Source organism: Chinchilla lanigera, unplaced genomic scaffold (genome assembly GCF_000276665.1).
Source record: "Chinchilla lanigera isolate Chin_1 unplaced genomic scaffold, ChiLan1.0 scaffold00103, whole genome shotgun sequence".
NCBI lineage: Eukaryota > Metazoa > Chordata > Mammalia > Rodentia > Chinchillidae > Chinchilla > Chinchilla lanigera.
This window is the reverse complement of record NW_004955504.1, coordinates 6941476-6948601: the sequence shown is the minus strand read 5'-3', so window position 1 is coordinate 6948601 and position 7126 is coordinate 6941476. Positions and strand designations below refer to the sequence as shown.

The 7126-nt window shown below is 42.9% G+C and overlaps 1 pseudogene; it reads left to right on the top strand.

Moving 5' to 3' along the window:
- The first annotated feature begins 3692 nt into the window (after positions 1-3692).
- Positions 3693-7126, top strand: part of LOC106146919 — a 7036-nt pseudogene continuing 3602 nt past the window's right edge.

The window sequence follows — 7126 nt, the reverse complement described above, 5'->3', positions numbered from 1 at the left end:
GGGGGCTGGGGGAGCCTGCTCCGCCGGCTCCGAGGGCCTGCTCGCCCCGCCCGTCCCCTGGGCCTCCCAGCGCCTGGAATAGATGTTCTTTATCTCAATCTGATAAAAGCCATCTATGACACACCAACAGCCAACATCACACTAAGTAGACAAAAACTGAAAGCTTTCACTCTAAAATCAGGAACAAGACAATAATTTCCACTGTTACCACTCTTATTCAGTATAGTTCTGGAAACTTTAGTCAGAACAATTAGACAAGAGAGAGAAAATAAAAGGAATAGGAGTAGGAAAGAGAGAAAGAAAGAATTTAAATCAACATTATTTGCAGATGACATGATACTCTACAGAGAATACCCTCAAAATCTTCTAGATTTAATACACCATAAATCTTCTAGATTTAATAACCAAATTCAGTAGGGTAGCTGGATACAAAATCAATATTCAAAGATCAATAGCATTTCTGTACACAAACAAAAAACTCACTGAGAAAGAAACTAGGGAATTCACATCTTTCATAATAGCATCCAGAAAATGAAATACTTAGGAGTCAATCTAATGAAGGAAGTAAAAAGTTTCTATATTGAAAACTACAGTACTCTGAAAAAAAGAAGGAAGTAAAAAGTTTCTATATTGAAAACTACAGTACTCTGAAAAAAATGATTGAAGAGGATATCAGAAAATGGAAAAATATCCCTTGTTCATGGGTAAGAAGAATGAATATAGTGAAAATGGCCATAGTTCCAAAATTGTTATACAGATTCATTGCAATTCTGATCAAAATACCAAAAGCATGTCTCACAGAATTGGAGAAAACAATCCTAAAATTCATTTGAAACCAGAAAAGACTTAGAATAGCTAAAGCAATTCTGAGCGACAAAGGCAAAGCAGAGGGCATCACAATCCCTGAGTTGAAATTATATTACAAAGCCACTGTGATAAAAGCAGCACGGTATTGGGAAAAAACAGCCTCAAGGATCGATAGAACAGATTAGAAGATGCAGAAACAACTTCAAACACAACCAGTCACCTATCTTTGACAATGGGGCCAAACACCTTCACCGGAAGAAAAATAGCCTCCTTAATAAATGGTGCTTCAGCATGTGGCTTTCCACATGAAGATTAAAACAGACCTATGTCTTTCACCATGCACTAAACTAAAATCAAAATGGATCAATGATATCAGTATTAAAATAGAAACACTAAATCTGCTGGAAGAGGTAGAACTCTTGAAGACGCTGGTATAGACAAAGACTTTATGAGCAAAACCCCAATTGCAGAGGAAATAATACAACTGGGATCTCATTTTATTTAAAAGCTTTTACACAGCAAAAGAAACCATCAACAGAGTGAAGAGACAACCTACACTGTGAGAAAAAAGTTTTGCCAGCTGTTCCTCCGACAAAGGACTAAGATCTTGAACTCAAATCAGATCCCCCAAATTTAAAAACCCAGTCCAAGCACCTGCTGGGCAAGTGCAAGGTCCTGAGATCAATTCCTGGTACCAAGAAAACAAAAGCAAAACTACACAAACAAAAAAAATCCAGTCCAAAAAATGGGCATCTGAAATGAATAGATACTTCTCAGATGAAGAAGTAGAAATGGCAAATAAATATATAAAAATATGTTCAACATCAATGGTCATTCAAAAGATGTAAGTTAAAACAACACTGAGATTCCATTTGACTCCAGAAAGAATGGCTGTCATCAAGAAATCAACCAATAACAAAGGTTGGAGAGGCTGTGAGGGAAAAGGAACCCTTCTAAATTGTTGGTGGGAGTTCAGACTTGTGCAACCACTGTGGAAATCAGTGTGGAGATTCCTCAAAAATACAAAAGTAGAGGTTCCACTGGACTCTGCTATTCCACTTATGGGTATTTTCCCAGAAGACGTAAGAGCATCATACCACTGTGATATATGCACACCCGTGTTTACAGCTGCACAGTATGTAATAGCTAGATCTTGAAAACAACCTAAATGCCTACCAACCAATGAATGGGTATAGATTTTTTTATACAAAGGAGCACCATCTTTCCATAAAGAAGGATAAGCCTGAGACATTTCTAGGTAAATGGATGCACCTTGAGACCACACTCTTAAGTGAAATAAACCAGAAACACACACACAGTGTCTCTGGTGTGAGAAACTGAAAGTGTAGATTAGGATCAAAATGAATAACAGATATTGGCAATGGGAAGGAAATGTTCAAATGAGAAGGGAGAAAGGAGTAGGAAAGGAAAGAAGGGCAAGGAAAATAAATTACTGAAGAAAAAATGGAAATAAAGCTTTTGTAAATAAAGAGTGGGACAGGGATTGAGAGGAGAGGAGGGGAATGGGGAAAATAAGAAGAAGCAATAGATTATGTACAGGTACAAATTCCCTTTGATGAATGTTATCATTATGTATATCTAAAATATACCAATAAAATAAAAATTTTTAAAAAGTGAGAAAGGATTAGCAATTTTTGCTAAATTTAGCAAAACATGGATAACCAGATTTATCAAATATAAAACACAATCTACAGACCAATCTTCCTTATCAATAAAAGAGCAAAATCTCTGAAGGAAAGAGTGAATCAAACCCACGATTGGGCGTCACTCAAGGGTTGGCTCTCCTGATCTGCCGTGAGGGCTTCTGTCCACAGAAAGATGGCGGGTGAGGGGTACAATCAAGTGAGGGAAGGGCACACAATGTTAGTTTCTTATTTACACTGCTCAGTCCTCGCAGTTGGCGATCTATCGTCTGCACCATCTTACCCATGCTGCGGCTTTAGCTATTAGCTATACGCCAGCAAGTTCCAAATATAGATTTCTAATCCTGTGGCTCCGGCACACTCCAAACTTACCACGCACTGCTTCGTAACTGCTGCACATGGAGAGGAATTTCAGACGGAACGTGTCCACAAGTGTGTTCTTCATTTTAATTTTCTTTAATCTTCCCTTTCTTAAAAAATAGTACCAGTGTACCCTAAGTCATGCGAATGACCTGAGAGTAAAGGAAGAAAGGAGAGAAGGAAGAAAGGAGAAAAGAAAAGAAGAGGGGAGGGAGGTAGTAAACAAGAAGAGAGGAAGAAAACAGGAAAGAAGGAAGGGTGGGGGAAAAGTCTGGAGGAATGAAGCAATGGGAGGTTTGCAATCCAACAGGGGAGCTGCGTTTAGAGTCCAAGAGGAAGCTCAAGGTTTGGAGACCTCAGACTCTTGCGGGAAGCACTGGCTTTTGCTTCCTCCTAGGACGCGGAAGACACTTGCGTGGGAAGCGCTTTGCGTTCTTCCCGAGTGACACTTAAATCCGATGCCTTGCCTTGCTCTGTGATTCTATTTGCTGCAGTGCAAATACATGTCAGAATATTGAAGGGAGAGAGGAAAAGCCCTGAAATACATTACGAGGATAAATAGAAGGAGGGAGGCGACAAGTACGTGGAAGTGGCTTGAATATTAAAGAGGGAGATTTTAGTCCAAAAGATCAACTGCAAATGTGAGTGGAGAGAAGCAAATGAACGGATTTAAAAAATGGTGAAGCTGAAAGAGCCTGGTGCTTTTGCACCATGGTGCTGAGCGTTTTAAGTGGAATAAATTCCACAGGGGCCGCACAAGGAAACGTTTGGAAAGGATGTCTGCACTGGGTCCTCCAGGGTCTATTTCTGCCTTATTTGAATGATCTTATTAAATATACAATAAGGTTAATAAGTGCGGATATGCGCGTGTTTCTTCAAGCGGCAACTGTTCCTCTGATAATGAAATGGGAAGACCCAGTTGGGAAGGGTATTCAAGCCATCATTCACTGCGATGATGGCTGTGACATGGGAGTGAGCGCTCGGGGGCGGCTGGGAAGCAGAAAGATGCACACCACAGCCCCGCCCACTGCACAGGCTGCCGGCGTCCACCTCCCTGCATGCGAGGACGGCCCCACTTTCTTTGGAGTACTGGACGATTTGAATGTAAGTAAGCAACTCTTTCCGCCTGTCAGCTACCTCCAAATACTTAGCGCTGTCTCCCTTAATGAGTGCTCATTACAGATGAGCCCCAGTGGACGGGTCCAATCAGGGTAACCTGGGGTAGTAATCATGTGAATTTCTCCACATCGGGGCTTGCTGCATCGGTTCCAAGCCATTTGTCCGTGTAAAACTGTCACCGCTGTGAGCTGCTGACTGACGGGCGAAGCCAGACCGGTGCGTTTTTCATCCTGGAGCAGAAATCCTCTGATGCCTCCTTCTCACAAACATAAAATGCCTCGGTGAGCCAAAAGGACTCTGCTTGGGATCAGCTTTTCTCTGTAGGCTTTGTCTTGCTGATCACTAAAGTGCTGAGGGCAGGATTGTGGCTAATGTCATAATTCTCTCTTTTGTTTTGAAATTTTTATTTTTATTAGTGCGTGTTGGCAGTATGTAATGGTTACACGCAGGGTGGGGAGCTGGTACCTGTACATAACACACTCTCATTCTTTTTATGTCCCTTTCACCTCCTCTCCTTCCGTCTCCTGGTCCCCTTTCCCTTTGCGAAAGATCTATCTTTCTGTTTCCTATTACCTATCTTTTGTTTTGCTCTTTAGTTATTTATGTTTCGGGTTTCTCATGTAAGAGAAACCATGTGATATTTAAGCTGTGTGTTGGATTTATTTTCCTTAACATTAGGGTCTCAAGAGGCATTTATTTTCCTACAAGTGACTCAGATTTATCCTTCTTTGGTAAAGTAATACTCCATCGAGTATAAATCCCACATTTGCTTTATCCACTCATCTATCCATCCAAGACTCAGCCACTGTGAGTTGTGCTCTGTAAATATGGATGTGCGTGGACACTGTAATGTGACTTCTTTAACATGTTTGGGAAGGTACCTAGAAGGGGACTAGCTGGGTCAGATGGAATTTCTATTCTAGTGTTTTGAGGAGTCTCCATGGGGATTTCCATGAAGTTGCTGTAGTTTACACTCCCACCAACACCCTGGTTGATGCGGCAAGTTCCCAGGAGGGAGGCAGGAGGGTGGCTCTGTGGTGTTCACTTGAGCCCTATAAGGTGGCGGCTTCTTGGGCTGGGTCGGAAATTGGCTGAGCAGGCACAGATAGCTCCTCCCCTCCCTGGACACCTGTTCTGCCACCCTGCCTTCATGCTTCGTGAGCTCTCCATAGAGACAGGTGATGACAGTCCTAGAAGGATGCGATACCCCGTAAGACTGGTGATGTTTTATTTTCAGTCCATGGCATCCCCAAGTCAGAGATGGGCTTTACTGAGACAAAGCTCCTGGGGAACATTTGCCTCTGCTCCTCCCACTGCTCCTGACACAGCTACACGGCCCTGCCCGAGACTCCAGTGGCTCCAAAAGATGCTGGAATCCCAAAGACAGCAGGGTGTGAGCTACAGGGTTGACCACAGCTGGTGCTCTGAAGACCGTGGGACACAACATCAGTCCTTCTCTACTTTCCTGTCAGTGCTGAAAGACCATGCTGCTATTCCAGGCTCAGGATGGGAACCTCTTTCCTTGTGGATCCCAGTTACTGATCTCTTTTGAAACACTGAGGTGCCCAACCCATGTGGAGGACACCCAGGGGCCAGGTTGCAAATATCAGGGCCACTCTGGAGTGCACAGAGAAGAACTAAATGCTGGTGTAATGACACTGGCTGTTGAGGAGCAAAGAGAGCCAGAAAACACTTTCGAAATCCCTTTGTGATACTTCTCTTTTTCTGGCACAAAAAGCCTCCTGCAAGGGAGTTGGTACCAGTGCAGGGCTCAGCCTGGTCCCCGTGTCAGGCTCTGGTGCTTCTATTCTATGTAGTTAATAAGTCTCCAAGCACTTCAGCGATGTTGCCATGCCCTAGTGTTTTGAGGAAACCAAACCCACCATGTACCATACACCAAATGATCGAATGAGTGAATGAATGAGTGAACGTTAGAATGCAGAAATTCTGCCCTCCTACTGCTGGCTGTCCCAAAGGCATAGAGGCAGGCGACCCACATTTGCGATGGGAAACAGGTTCAGTGAGGGAAGTTTGATTAGCCTAGGATTGAAGTAACTAAGTAACTGCACCCTTTGAGAGTTCTGGCCTTCATGATCCCGTAGGTGGGAGCCCTTCCACTTTTCACTTTCCAGCCTACAGGATGTAAAATAGGAGAGGATTTCCAGTACCTCCTTTTCTCTGCTGGAGGAAGAACAGAGCTCTTTAGTGTTGGCTTGAGTACAGGTCTGCCTTGACAGCGTCCACTCCTTGATAGCTGCTTGAAGATGATCCTGGTAGCTCCCCCATCCATGGAGGCTGGGACAAGAAGGACAAAGTAGAGTCCTGCATGGCACAGGCATTGTAAGTTCACAGAGTGATAAAGTCACCTGGACATTGACTCTCACCACTATTTCATATGAATTCCCTGATCTACAAAGTCCATCCCAACTCTCCTTCCTGACACATTTAGATGAGGAGGAAGCTAGGGCATAGCAACATCACCGAAGCAATTGGAGACTTATTAACCATGTAGAATAGAAGCACCAGAGCCTGACCCAGGGACCAAGCTGAGCCCTGCACTGGTACCAATCTTCTGACATCAGAGCAAGTGGGACTGTCTGGATCAGCTATCAGAGAACACATAAAAGGTCAGCAGTGATTGACGTTAGGGCCCCCGTCCTCTTGCTCTTGCAGGAGTCCATTCTGTTGCAAGATGCATCCTCTCTCTTTTTCAATGTGTCTTTTTTCCCCTGAGCACTTCTTTATCACTTTTTCTCCATTTCTTTCCTTTCTTTTTTCTTATTTCATCCCTAAAATAAAAAGTAATCATTCACATCTACCTGTTTTCCTGACCAATTCATTGACTGGGACAGCAAGGACCTAGAAAACTCTGCTATCCTTACAGTGACAATAGCACATACCGATAAGGACATGTGCCTCATTGTGTGATCTTCTAGGCCTATTTTGATGAAGTGCTAAGTTGGAAATTTTCCAATTCCTCCAGTGTTTACAAACAACCCCCTGGCTTTCACTCTGCTGGTGAATTGTCTAAACAACTCACGTTGTTTTTTTAAAATTTTTTTTATTTTAAAAATAAAAGGAGGAAAACATTAACAGACAGACAACCTTTTACAAAATAGCAAAAGAGCAGTAGGGACAATACAGAGTTACAAAGTGGTAGGAAATTAACAATGCTT